The sequence below is a fragment of the Phyllobates terribilis genome, unplaced genomic scaffold (genome assembly GCF_046119375.1).
Source record: "Phyllobates terribilis strain yellow unplaced genomic scaffold, ASM4611937v1 Scaffold_4__5_contigs__length_816908805, whole genome shotgun sequence".
Lineage (NCBI taxonomy): Eukaryota > Metazoa > Chordata > Amphibia > Anura > Dendrobatidae > Phyllobates > Phyllobates terribilis.
In genome coordinates, this window is record NW_027362764.1 from 458,964,392 (window position 1) to 458,978,671 (window position 14,280).

Below are 14,280 nucleotides of genomic sequence, written 5' to 3' on the forward strand. Positions count from 1 at the left end.
GGTCACCGGAAGGAGTCTTCCATCCACGGAGGCGACTGACAATGGTTCAGCCAGAGACTTGGTGGGAATATGATGTTTCTCAACCAGGGACTGGGAAATGAGGTTTCCAGCAGCTCCAGAATCCAGGTGGGTGAGTTCAAAGTGATGGTTCTCTCCCCAGGAGATAGAGACAGACAAAGCCAGGGATGGAGAGGGCTTACTTTTGTCTAGGGCGACCTCTCCGAGTGGTCCTAGACACTGGAGTTTCCCGGCCTCTCCGGGCAGGAACGGATCAGTTGCTCCTTACTGCCACAATAGAAACAGCTCCCTTCGGCTCGGCATGACTCTTGGCGAGATTTGACCATCTTGGCTCGGGTGAGTGCGCCCGGGGAGTGACAGATGAGGAGACAGGTCTCTGGAAGGTAGGAGCAAGGCGGGGAAACATTCTCTCACGGGTGGTCTCTTTGGTGCGCTCTTGAAACTGGATGTCAATTTGGGTAGCCAGCGACACCAGGTTATCCAGGGTGGTAGGAATGTCCCGACCAGCGAGCTCGTCTTTAATCTGACCGGAAAGGCCCTCCCAGAAGATGGACACCAGGGCCTCATTATCCCAGGCAAGATCAGAAGCGAGGGTGCGGAACCGTATGGCATATTGGCCCACGGTGAGACTCCCTTGGCGGAGACGTAGCAGAGAGGAGGCAGATAAGGTCTTACGTCCCGGTTCATCGAAGACTTTCCGGAAAGCAGTGAGGAAAGACGACAGGTCGGACACCAAGGGATCCCCTCTCTCCCACAGGGGATTTAGCCAAGCCAGTGCCTCCCCAGTGAGATGGGACATGATGAATGCCACTTTGGCCTTGTCGGAGATAAACTGATGTGCCAAGAGTTCAAAGTGCAGGGTGCACTGGTTTATGAAACCTCGAGCCAAGGCGGGGTCTCCATCAAAACAAGGCGGTGCAGATAGCCGGGGACCGGGGCCGGATATCATGGTATTGATGGGCAGCGGTGCTGCCGGGGTGCGAGTCGTGCAACTAGAGGCGGGTACTGGTGGAGCAGTCAGTGTGTCCAGGCGGGAGTTGACATTCCGCAGGTGGTTCTGGATGGATTCCTGTTGGGATCTCTGATGGGAGACTTTGTGGTATAGGTCAGAGAGCAAGGTAGCTTGGGTGCCACCGGGGTCCATGGCCCGAGCAAGCTGTTATGGGTCCGGGTGGTGGAACCTCTGTGCCGCGGTGCAAGGAGGGACCCAGAGGGGCGTAACTAAGTATCAACCCGAACCGACCCTGGTCGGACGGCGGCTAACGACTCCATGACCAGGGAGGATCCGGGCAGAGGGACCAGGTGCTACTCTGGGGACGACCTTGTCAGAGAGCAAGTGGCTCCCACGGGTCAGATTGCTGGGACTGGCGGATGGACACAGCAAGCAGGCAGAGGTCTCTGGTTAGCTGACAAGTGGTCACGGTACGTGACAGCAGAGCAAGTGGTAGTCTCTAGGTTTACCAGGCAGGTGGTCACAGCAAGTGACAGCAGGAGTCTCCAGGTAGGCTAACAGGTGGTCACAGCAAGTGACGGCCAAGCAGGCTGAAGTCTCTAGGCTAGCAGGCAGGTGGTCACGGCAAGTGACGGCAGAGCCCCCAGGTAGGCTAGCAGGTAACAGATGGGTAGCAGGCGAGCGCTCCCAGGTGAGCGGGTTAGCAGGCACGGCAGGTAGCAGGCAGGTAACTGGCAGGTGCTTCCTGGAAAGCAGGTGGACTTGTCCTTAGACAGACTGGTGGATGACCGGAGACAGACTGTCGGGCTGCAGAGAAGACAAGCTGGCAGACAGGACTGGTAGTCAGGCTGGCAATGGAACCTGAGGGCTGAAGCAGAGGTAAGTATACTTGTGCAACAACTTTTGCTCGGGCACCTTCATTTTGGAGGAGGTGCCTTAAATATGGGAGGTCCTCCGTCTATTGGTCAGGGACTCCTTAGGACGGCACGCGAGGCTCCTTTAAGAGAGAAGGAGCACGCGCCCTAAGCACAGTGCCTGGTCGCTGCAGGAAGAGGAGCACTGGAGGACGCCGCGCGGGGAGCAGGGAGGTGAGAGGGACGGCGTCTCTGCCTGGCAGGAGGCGTAGACGCCGATGCTGCAATTCCCATTATTGGGGAGTGGGTCTCCCATAGTCTTTGCTTATGCCTTCCAAGCAAAAGCTGCAAAAAATTAGGACGGAGGAACTTGCAATGCCCCTTACAAGAGCCATGCAGTACAGCATATTAAAAACATTATTCCCATTATTGGGGAGTGGGTCTCCCATAGTCTTTGCCTATGCATTCCAATCAAAAGCTACCAAAAATTAGGATGGAGGAACTTGCAATGCCCCTTACAAGAGCCATGCAGTACAGCATATTACAAACATTATTCCCATTATTGGGGAGTGGGTCTCCCATAGTCCTTGCCTATGCCTTCCAAGCAAAAGCTGCCAAAAATTAGGAGGAAATACACTGCCCGTTGGAAGAGTCGTAGAGGTTAGAGTTAATTAAAAACAACGTTTCAATGCCCCTTTTAAGAGCTGTGGAGTTCAGAGTGGTTTAGCAAGACGCTTTTAATGCCCCTCGGAAGAGACGTGGAGGTCCCAGAAGCTTAACAAGATGGTTATAATGCCCCTCGGAAGAGACGTGGAGGTCGCAGTAGCTTAACAAGACGGTTTTAATGCCCCTTAGAAAAGTGGTGGAGCTCACAGTAGCTTAACAAGACGGTTTTAATGCCCCTCAGAAGAGATGTGGAGGTCGCAGTAGCTTAACAAGATGGTTTTAATGCCCCTCGGAAGAGACGTGGAGGTCGCAGTAGCTTAACAAGATGGTTTTAATGTCCCTTGGAAAAGTGGTGGAAGTCGCCGTAGCTTTACAAGATGGTTTTAATGCCCCTGGGGAAAGTGGTGGAGGTCGCCGTAGCTTAACAAGATGGTTTTAATTCCCCTTACAAGAGCCATACAGTACAGCATCTTAAAAATATTATTCCCATTATTGGGTAGTGGGTCTCCCACAGTCTTTGCTTATGCCTTCCAAGCAAAAGCTAACAAAAATAAGGACGGAGGAACTTTCAATAATGGCAACACGGACCACGGTCACCCTGGTGGTATAGTGGTGGTGGAGGCTGAGGATAAGGAGAAGAACAAAAAACAGCTGAAATGAGGAAGCATATACCCATGTGTGGGTGTGAAGCGGTGAATGTGAATACACCTCCCGAAATAACACAGTGGATTTGACTTTATGTTACTCTGCTGTCATTTTGTGGTGATGAGAAGTCTGGCCCAATCCAGCCCTTGTTCATTTTGATAAGGGTCAGCTTGTCAGCATTGTCAGTTGACAGGCGAGTGCGCTTATAAGTTATAATTCCCCCAGTGGCACTAAAAACACGCTCCGATAACACGCCAGTGGCAGGGGAGGCCAGGACCTCCAAGTCATATGGAGCGAGTTCATTCCAAGTGTCCAGCTTGGATACCCAATAATTAAAAGGCACAGAGGAATCACGGAGGACGCTGGTACGGTCGACAAGGTACTCCATCACCATCTTTTGAAACTTTCCACTCCTTGTGAGAGTACCCCACGCCTCAGGGTCTGTCCGAAGGGAAGGTCTGAGAAAACTGTCCCAGAACGTTGACAGTGTTCCCCTGCCTCTGCTGGATTGGAGTTGCGTCTCTCTCGCATGTACGCCTTTGTTGGGCAACGAACTGTGACCTCTGCCGCTAGCGTGTTCAGATGGGAATTTTTTTAACAGTTCTGCAGCAAGGGCATTCTGTTACTGTCCCATTTTTGTAGACCTCTCCACCTCAGGAATAAGAGAGTGAAAGTTCTCCTTGTAGCGGGGGTTTAAAAGTGTCACCAACCTGTAATGACTGTCACTCAACATTTTGACAATACGAGGGTCACGGTAAAGGCAGCGTAACATAAAGTCAGCCATGCGTGCCAGACTGGTAATGGGCAAGACTTCCGTGTCCTCACCAAGATGACGACTGACCATGCTCTCCTCCTCCTCCTCCTCCCCCCTGTCCTCAGGCCACCCACGCTGAACCGACGGTATGACAGTTGTTCAGGTACTGCCGTCTACAGAACATGATACAAGCTCCTGTTCTTCCTCCTCCTCCTCCTCCTCCTCCTCCTCCTCCTCCTCTCCCTCATTGTCCCCCAATGCACGTTGGGATAAGATCAGGCTGGGCTGTGTGAAATCGACCGCTACGGCTTCTTGATCCATCTCATCATACTCTGGCTGCAATGCCTCATCTTTAATTCTCAGCAGAAGCGTTGAAAAAACACAGAAAAGTGAAATGCTGACGCTAATGATAGCCTCATCGCCATTCACCATCTTGGTGGATTCCTCAAAGTTTGTCAAGATGGTACATATGTCAGACATCCAGGTCCACTCCTGAGGTCTTATGTGTGGAGTCTGACCTGAATATCGACGGCCTTGTTGCAGCTGGTACTCCACAACTGCTCTCTTCTGCTCACAAATCCTTTGCAGCATGTGGAGGGTAGAGTTCCAATGTGTGGGGACATCACACACCAGTCGGTGTGCCAGAAGCTGCAAACGCTGCTGCAACACAGCAAGGGCGGCGGAAGCTGTAGCTGACTTGCAAAAATGAGCTGACATGCGGCGTACTTTGAATAGCAGATCTGGCAACTCGGGGTACGATTTAAGAAACTGCTGAACCACGAGGTTAAGCACTTGAGCCAGGCATGGTACGTGTGTGATCTCGCCTCGTCTCAGAGCCGCCACCAGGTTATGTCCAATGTCACACACTGCCATGCCTGGATGTAGGTTCAGCGGTGTCAGCCACAGATCTGCCTGCTCTTTCACAGCTGTCCACAACTCACAAGCAGTGTGAGGTTTCTCACCTAAGCTTATGAGTTTCAGCACAGCCTGTTGCCGCTTGGCGGAGGCAGTACTGCAGTGCTTCCAGCTTGTAACTGATGTGGTGATATCTGAGATGGAGGCTGAACATGAGGAGGAGGATGATGCACAGGAGCTGTACACTGTGGGGGCAACTCTGACTGACATAGGGCCCGCAATCCTCGGTGTGGGGAGGATGTGTTCCGTCCCAAGGTCCAACTGGGTCCCAGCTTCCACTATGTTTACCCAGTGTGCGTCAGAGAAATGTACTGTCCCTGGCCACAGGCACTTGTCCACGTGTCCGTTGTCAGCTGAACTCTCCCAGTAACTGCGTTGTTGAGGGCACGGCAGATGTTTTGGGACACGTGCTTGTATGGTGCGGGGATGGCACACCAGGCAAAATAGTGTCGGCTGGGGACCGAGTACCGAGGGACGGCCACCGCCATAAGGTTGCGGAAGGATTCCGTCTTCACCAGCCTAAAAGGCAGAATTTCCAACGCAAGCAGTCGTGAAATGTGCGAATTTAGGACTGTGGCCTGAGGTGCATTAAATGCGAATTTCTACTTTCGTTCAAAGGTCTGGGATATGGACAATTGAACGCTGCGGTTGGACGTGGACGTGGACGTTAATGCTGTTTCTTGAGAAACTGCCATAATAATTGAAGACTGAGAGGAGGGGGCATCTTTGCATGCAGTATGGACAGGGGATTGCCTTGCACACACAACAGGGGGTTCTATTGCACGCACAACAGCGGAAGAAGCAGTGGTGACACCCGCTGACACTGGTCGTGGACCCAGGGGTTCACCCCACAAAGTCGGGTGCTTTGCTGCCTTGTGACTGATCATGCTGGTGGTGGTCAGGCTGGTAGTTTTGTCACCCCTGCTGATACTGGCATGGCAGGTGGTACAAATGGCCTTTTTAGGGTTATCAGCAGAGTCTTTAAAAAAATTCCAGACTCTGGAAGACCTACAGGTTGTACTGGCAACGTCCCTCGTGTTGGTGTTATGGGGAACTGTTGCCTGCCTTCTGTGTGCGGCCACCACACTGCTTCTTCCTGCCTGTTGGGGTACCCTGCCTCCCTCACCCTGTGTGCTGCTGGCCTCGCTCTGCTAGTCCTCCTGCCATGTTGGGTCAGTTACTAGATCATCCACCATCTCCTCCTCTTCCACTTGCGCACCACGATGCTCCTCCTCACTTCCTGGCAATTGTCGTCATTGTCCACCTCTTGTGACAAATTGCCAGCGTCGACTTCTTTGGCCGTGGCTGTTCAAATATTTGGGCATCACAACATGGAATCTCCTCTTCCACCACTTCAAGCGGAGCAGGCGAGGGGCACAAATCTGGAAATGAACCAGAGAACAGCTCTTCAGAGTGTCCAAGTGTGGGATCAGTTGCTGTCTGATGACACTCGGCATGGTGGGAGGAAGGAGCATCAGGGTCAGGAGGAGTATGCGGTCGAGACTCAAGGCTACTAAGATTTGACCATGTGGTAGACAGAATGGAAGTGGTGGTGCCCAGGTAACTGGAAGTATTATTTGCTATCCAATTAATAACCTGTTCACACTGATGAGTTCGCAATACTGGTGTTGTTCTGTGCTTCCCTAGTAATTCGGTCAAGAAGTGGGAGCGAGAAGATGTGGCTGTTGCTTGCGGCACATTTTCACCTTGGCCACGGCCCCGTCCTCTGCACGCACCATCACCAGAACGTCCAGTTCCACGTCCCTTGCCACGCGCTTTGCCCATTGTAAAGGAAGTAAAATAGCTTACACTCGCACTATCAATGGAAAAATGGTAATAAAAAATAGATTAGAACCGTGGAAGAGGAAAACCACAGTTCTATTTCTCTGGCCTACACCCGACTCTTTTAAACAATCTGAACAATGAGGGAGAAACTATTCCTGTTTTTCTTTACGGAAAAAATACCAAAAGCTGAATAATAGAGATTGTGTTATGATCTGCTATAAGCACTAAGGAAAGACAGGAGATCTGTCCCTACAATAGAACTAAACTGGATCCCTACGATGTAACGGGGAACCTGATCCTGCTATCAGACCCGCTAAAGTCCTCGGCTAGTCTGTACGAAGACCTATAGATGCAAGGGAGGGATCCCTACAAGATCTAGGGACTGGGATAAAGTTGAACACCTCCTAGCAGAAATTGTAGCAGTCAAAGACAAACACACAACAAAAAGCATAGAGGTCCGAAGACCTAACAATACTAACAGAGAACGGTAACAGAGCACCAAGCTAGCTCAAGAGTAGTAAATACAATGAAGTCCAACAAGGCCAGGAGGGCGGAGCCGGATTAAATAGGCAAAAATGGTCATGTGACCAGTAAACTAGAAAAAAACTAACAGGAGAGTTCTAACAGTAACCCCTCTTCTAAGAGGATCCTCCGGATCCCCTAGGACCGGGCTTGTCAGGAAACCTCCTGTGAAACGCTCTGACAAGTCTGGAAGCAGAAACATCATCCGCCCTAACCCATGAGTTATCCTCGGGTCCGAAACCCTTCCAAGCAACGAGATACTGCAAACTCCCTCTTTACCGTCTAGAATTTAGGATGCGGGAAATTTCATATTCCCCGTCCTCCACCACCGGAGGAACAGTGGCAGAGGCGTCACCAACCGACACATCAGCTTTTTTCAACAGAGAAACATGAAACACCGGATTAATCTTCCAGGAGGTAGGAACCTCCAACCTAACAGCAGATTAGTTAACTATCTGAAGCACCTTAAAGGGCCCTACAAACTTGGGACCCAATTTTTTCGAAGGAATCCTCAATCGCAGATTCTTAGATGACAGCCAAACCATGTCACCAATAGCAAACGAAACCTCTTGCCATTTCCTATCAAAATACCTCTTAGATTTTTTGTTAGCCTCCTGAAGATTATCACGCACATCCTTCCAAACTCTCTCCAAATCACCGGAAAAACTCTCCTCCTCCGGCACAGCCGATACCAATTTGGAGAATGACCCAAAAGACGGATGTCTCCCAGTACAACAAAAAAAAGGCGAACACCCAGCAGAAGAGGATGTATGGTTGTTAAGAGCAAATTCAGCAAGTGGCAGAAACTCAGACCACCCCTCTTGATTGTCTGCCACAAAGCAACGCAAGAACTGCTCAACATCCTGGTTCTTTCTTTCTGTCTGGCCATTAGACTCAGGATGATATCCGGATGAAAACGACAAATGAACTCCCAACCAGTCACAAAAGGCACACCAAAAACGAGCCACGAACTGAGGTCCCCTATTAGAAACAATGTCAGTAGGAATGCCATGTAGTCTGACAATTTCCTTGACAAAGGCCTTAGCGAGTGTCTTAGCCAAGGCAGTTTGATGAAGGGAACCAAGTGACACATCTTGCTAAAACGGTCCACGACCCCCCAGATGACCGTGAAACCTTCAGAGGGGGGAAGGTCAGTAATAAAGTCCATAGCCAGATGTGTCCAAGGTGCACTAGGAACCTCCAGAGGGCAAAGCAACCCCGCAGCAGTAGCATGCGAAGACTTAGATCTAGCACACACAGTACATTGACGCACTCACTTAATGACTTCCTTCTGCCATCCAGGCCACCAAAAACTGCGACCCACAAGTCTCTTGGTCTCAGAAATTCCTGGATGACCTGCCAACCGAGACTCATGACACTCAACAAACAAATCTCTCCTAAAGGTCCTAGGCACAAACAACCTCCCATGGGGAGTGTTAGATGGGGAATTCTCCTGTGCTTTAAGAATCTCATCCTCCAAAACGGAGTCCAAGGCAGCAATCACAACACCTTCTTGTAAAATGCTCTCCTCCTCCTCCTCAGCACTGACCATGGGAGAAAAGTTGCGAGACAAAGCATCCGCTTTAACATTCTTGGTACCCGGGATGTAAGTAACGGAAAAATTAAACCGCGAGAAAAAAAGTGCCCACCTAGCCTGACGGGCATTCAAGCGCTTGGCAGCATCAAGATAGATCAAAGTTTTATGATCAGTGAAAACCTGAATGGGAAATTCAGCACCTTCCAAGAGATGACACCAGTGTTCAAATGCGAGTTTAATAGCCAGCAATCCCCGATTACCAATATCGTAATTAAGTTCAGTCTCAGAAAATTTTTTTGAAAAAAAGGCACAGGGATGTACTCCATCCTTGCTTTCCTGAGACAACACCGCACCAACCCCCACAGAAGAAGCATCAACCTCAACCAAAAACGGCTTAGTCACATCAGGCTGCATAAGGATGGGAGCAGAGGTGAACCTCTCCTTTAGAAACACAAAAGCTTCAATGGCCTCAGAAGTCCACTGAACCGCATTAGCACCTTTCCTAGTGAGATCGGTCAGCGGTGTGACAATAATAGAAATTTTTTTTATGAATTTTCTGTAATAATTGGCGAAACCCAAAAACCTCTGTATTGATTTCTAACCAATAGGCCTGCACAGCTTGAACTTTAACCGGGTCCATCTCAAAACCTTCACCGGAGATAATGTAACCCAAAAAACTAATTCTCTGTACAGCGAACTCACATTTCTCTAGCTTAGCAAAAAGCGAATTGTCCGTTAATAACTGTAAAACCTCACGTACGCTCCGCCAATGAGACTCCAGATCAGGCGAATAAATCAGAATGTCAACCAAATACACAACCACATTTTTGCCGATTAAAGGTCTAAGGATGTCATTAATAAGATTCTGAAAAAATGCTGGAGCATTGGTAAGACCAAAAGGCATAACCAGATTCTCAAAATGACCCACAGGAGTGTTAAAAGCAGTCTTCCATTCATCACCCTCCTTCATGCGCAACAAATTGTATGCCCCCCGGAGATCAATTTTAGAGAACCACTTGGCCCCCACTGGTTAAACAAATCAGGAATCAATGGCAGTGGGTAAGGATTGCGTACAGTAATTTTATTAATCTCACGAAAGTCCAGACAAGGACGTAAACCGCCATCTTTTTTTTTAACAAAAAAAAATACAACAGCCACAGGAGACTTGGAAGGCCTAATGTGACCGGCGGCCAAGCTTGTCTGTATGTATTCCTCCAAAGCCTTTCTCTCAGGAATAGTAAGATTAAATAAACGACTTTTAGGAAGAGTCGCTCCAGGGACAAATTCAATGGTACAATCATAGTCTCTATGGGGAGGCAAAATTTGTGACTCCTCCTCAGAAAAAACTCTCCAAAAATCCTGAATAGGTACAGGTAATTCCCCTTTTTCCACCGCAGCAATGCGTCCGTTACAACACTTGTCATAACATTTAGAGCTCCAGGACTTAATTTCATTGGTAGACCAATCCAGTACAGGATTATGCAATTTTAACCAGGGCAACCCCAATATTACTGGAGAAGACAAATTATTCAATACTACCAAATGGAAATTCTCTTGATGAACACCATTAATAGTGAGGGGAAACTCACAGACCTTGTGAGTAACACTCTTCAAGGGAGAGCCATCAACAGAAACCACAGCAATAGGGGATGACAAAGGTTTAGGTTTTAATGTAATTTTTTCCAAGAATCCCCCATCAATCACATTCAGAGTAGAACCACAATCCACAAATACCCGAAATTCAATTAATTCTTCCTGAGCAGCGGTAGTAGCAGATAGGAATACTCCCTTTGTATTTAAACAGGCTATACATGCATAACTGACCATTTTTTTTCTTTGTTCATACGAAGCACACAGTTCTTAATAAAATGACCAGAATTTCTGCAATAGAAGCACAAACCTTCAGAAAGCCTGCAGTCTTTTTCCTGAGAGCGGGGTGTCATCGCCCCAATCTCCATCGACTCTCCTTTGTCACCACAGACCCTCTCAAGACTCGGAGCTGACATAGCAGAGGATTTGCTCTCATTAACCATTGCACGCAGTCTCCTGTCCACCCGTATAGCTAATTGCATAGCCTCCTGCAAGTTTCCAGGTGTGGGATAAGCAATCAGCAAATCTTTAACCCTTTCACCTATCCCCGCAAGAAACAAACTTTTCAAAGCTGAATCGTTCCACCCCACCTGGGCAGACCACCGACGGAAGTGAGAAAAATACTTTTCCACATTACCTGATCCCTGCCTCAAACGTCTCAATTCAGACTCAGCAGATGAGACACAATCAGGATCATCATACAACAAACCCAAAGCAGAAAAAAAACTATCCACTGATCTAAAGCACGGATCACTAGGTTGGAGAGAAAAAGCCCATCTCTGAGGATCCTTGCGCAAAAGTGACATTATGAACCCTATGCGCTGTGATTCATCACCAGAGGAACCGGGTCTTAAACGAAAATATAATAAACAAGCATTTTTAAAAGAAAAAAAATCTTGTTGTTCACCAAAAAATAGATCAGGCAGACGTAGCTTTGGCTCTACCAAATGTGCTCCAGAACAGCTACTCACGTGTTGTTGGAGCTCGGCCACCTCCAGAGAGAGTCCCTGCAAGCGTTGAGCCAAATCTTGAACCGAGACCATGATGGAAACTGGAGGTTTCCATCATGGTCAGACCCGCTAAAGTCCTCGGCTAGTCTGTACGAAGACCTATAGATGCAAGGGAGGGATCCCTACAAGAACTAGGGACTGGGATAAAGTTGGACACTTCCTAGCAGAAATTGTAGCAGTCAAAGACAAACACACAACAAAGAACATAGAGGTCCGAAGACCTAGCAAAACTAACAGAGAACGGTAACAGAGCACCAAGCTAGCTCAAGAGTAGTAAATACAATGAAGTCCAGCAAGGCCAGGAGGGCGGAGCCAGATTAAATAGGCAAAAATGGTCATGTGACCAGTAAACTAGAAAAAAACTAACAGGAGAGTTCTAACAGATTGTTTACCGTGGAATGGCAAAACCACAGTTATTGTTTACTGGGGTATACCAGACAATTTTAAATAGATATATTTACGGCTGAACAGTGAGCGACACACTGAAACTGTTTTATTTTAGGTAAAAATGGCCCAAAAGTGGATAATACAGAGGTTTGAACTGTGAAACTGCAACACCACACTTCTATTTCTCTGGCCTTCACGAGACTATTTTTAACAGATATATTTGTGTCTGAACAATCAGGAGACACTATTACTGTTTTTCTTTATGGAAAAAATGCCAAAAGCAGGATAATACAGAGATTTGACCCGTGGAACTGCAAAACCACAGCTCTATTTCTCGGGCCTACACCAGACTATTTTAAACAGATATATTGGTGTCTGAACAATCAGGAGACACTATTACTGTTTTTCTTTACGGAAAAAATACCAAAAGCTGGATAATAGAGATTTTTTACTGTGGGGCGGCAAAACGACAGTTATAATATACTGGTGTATACCCGACTCTTTTAAACAGATATATTGGTGTCTGAACTATCAGGAGACACTATTACTGTTTTTCTTTACGGCAAAAAAACAAAAGCAGGATAATATAGATATTTGACCCGTGTAACTGTAAAACCACAGTTCTATTTCTCTGGCCCATACCAGACTATTTTCAACTGATATATTTGTGTCTGAACAATCAGGAGACACTATTACTGTTTTTCTTTACGGCAAAAAATTGCAAAAGCAGGATAATACAGAGATTTGACCCGTGGAACTGCAAAACCACACTTCTATTTCTCGGGCCTACACCAGACTATTTTGAACAGATATATTTGTGTCTGAACAATCAGGAGACACTATTACTGTTTTTCTTTACGGAAAAAATACCAAAAGCTGAATAATAGAGATTTTTTTACTGTGGGACGGCAAAACCACAGTTATAATTTACTGGTGTATACCAGACTCTTTTTAAACAGATATAAAGGTGTCTGAACAATCAAGAGACACTATTACTGTTTTTATTTACTGCAAAAAATGCCAAAAGCAGGATGATACAGATATTTAACCCGTGGAACTGCAAAACCACAGTTCTATTTCTCGGGCCTACAGCAGACTATTTTCAATGGATATATTTGTGTCTGAACAATCAGGAGACACTATTACTGTTTTTCTTTATGGCAAAAAATGGCAAAAGCAGGATAATACAGAGATTTGACCTGTGGAGCTGCAAAACCACAGTTCTATTTCTTGGGCCTACACCAGACTATTTTCAACAGATATATTTGTGTGTGAATGTAGCGTTGGCGTCCCTGCCTCCTGCTAGGCAGGGACGCTGTTCCCCTCACCTCTCCGCTCCGTGCCCGGCGTCTTCCTCCCGCTCTGCTGGCAGCGCGCGCTGCTTCCCGGCCACTGTGCTTAGGGCGCGCGCGCGGTCCCCCTCTCTTAAAGGGGCCGCGCGCGCCGTCCTAAGGAGTCCCCGGCCAATGGCCGGAGGACCTCACCATATATAAGGCACCTCCTCCAAGATGGAGGTGCCCGAGCAATGTTGTTGCATAGCCTATCACTCTGCTTCAGCCCTCAGGTCCCGTTACCAGATACCTGCCAGTTACCTGCCAGATTCCTGCTTGATACCTGCCTTATACTTGTCTATCTACTTGCATTCCTGCGGTCCGACAGTCTGCCTACCAGCCCTGCCAGTCTGTCTATGGAGCAGGCAGGTAGCTCATCTACTACCTGCCTGCTAGCCTACCTGGAGGCTCTGCCGTCATGTGCTGTGACCACCTGCCTGTCCAGAGACTCTTACCCGCTCACCTGGGAGCATCCGCCTGCTACCTGCCTGCTAGCCTACCTGGAGGCTCTGCTGTCACGTGCTGTGACCACCTGCCTGTCCAGAGGCTCTTACCTGCTCACCTTGGAGCCTGCTACCTGCCTGCTTGCCTACCTGGAGGCTCTGACATCACGTGCTGTGACCACCTGCCTGTCCATAGACTCTTACCCGCTCACCTGGGAGCGTCCGCCTGCTGCCTGCCTGCTTGCCTACCTGGAGGCTCTGCCGTCATGTGCTGTGACCACCTGCCTGTCCAGAGACTCTTACCCGCTCACCTGGGAGCGTCCGCCTGCTACCTGCCTGCTAGCCTACCTGGAGGCTCTGCTGTCACGTGCTGTGACCACCTGCCTGTCCAGAGACTCTTACCCGCTCACCTGGGAGCCTGCTACCTGCCTGCTTGCCTACCTGGAGGCTCTGCCATCACGTGCTGTGACCACCTGTCTGTCCAGAGACTCTTACCCGCTCACCTGGGAGCGTCCGCCTGCTACCTGCCTGCTAGCCTACCTGGAGGCTTAGCCCTCACTTGCTGTGACCACCTGCCTGTCCAGAGACTCTTGCCCGCTCACCTGGGAGCGTCCACCTGCTACCCGCCTGCTAGCCTATCTGGAGGCTTAGCCGTCACTTGCCGTGACCACCCGCCTGTCAAGAGACTGTCCCTGTCACTTGCCGTGACCTCCTGCCCTTCTACCCAGAGACTGTCCCCGTCACTTGCCGTGACCTCCTGCCCTTCTACCCAGAGACTGTCCCAGTCACTTGCCGTGACCTCCTGCCCTTCTACCCAGAGACTGTCCCCGTCACTTGCCGTGACTACCTGCCCGCCTACCCTGGGGACCAC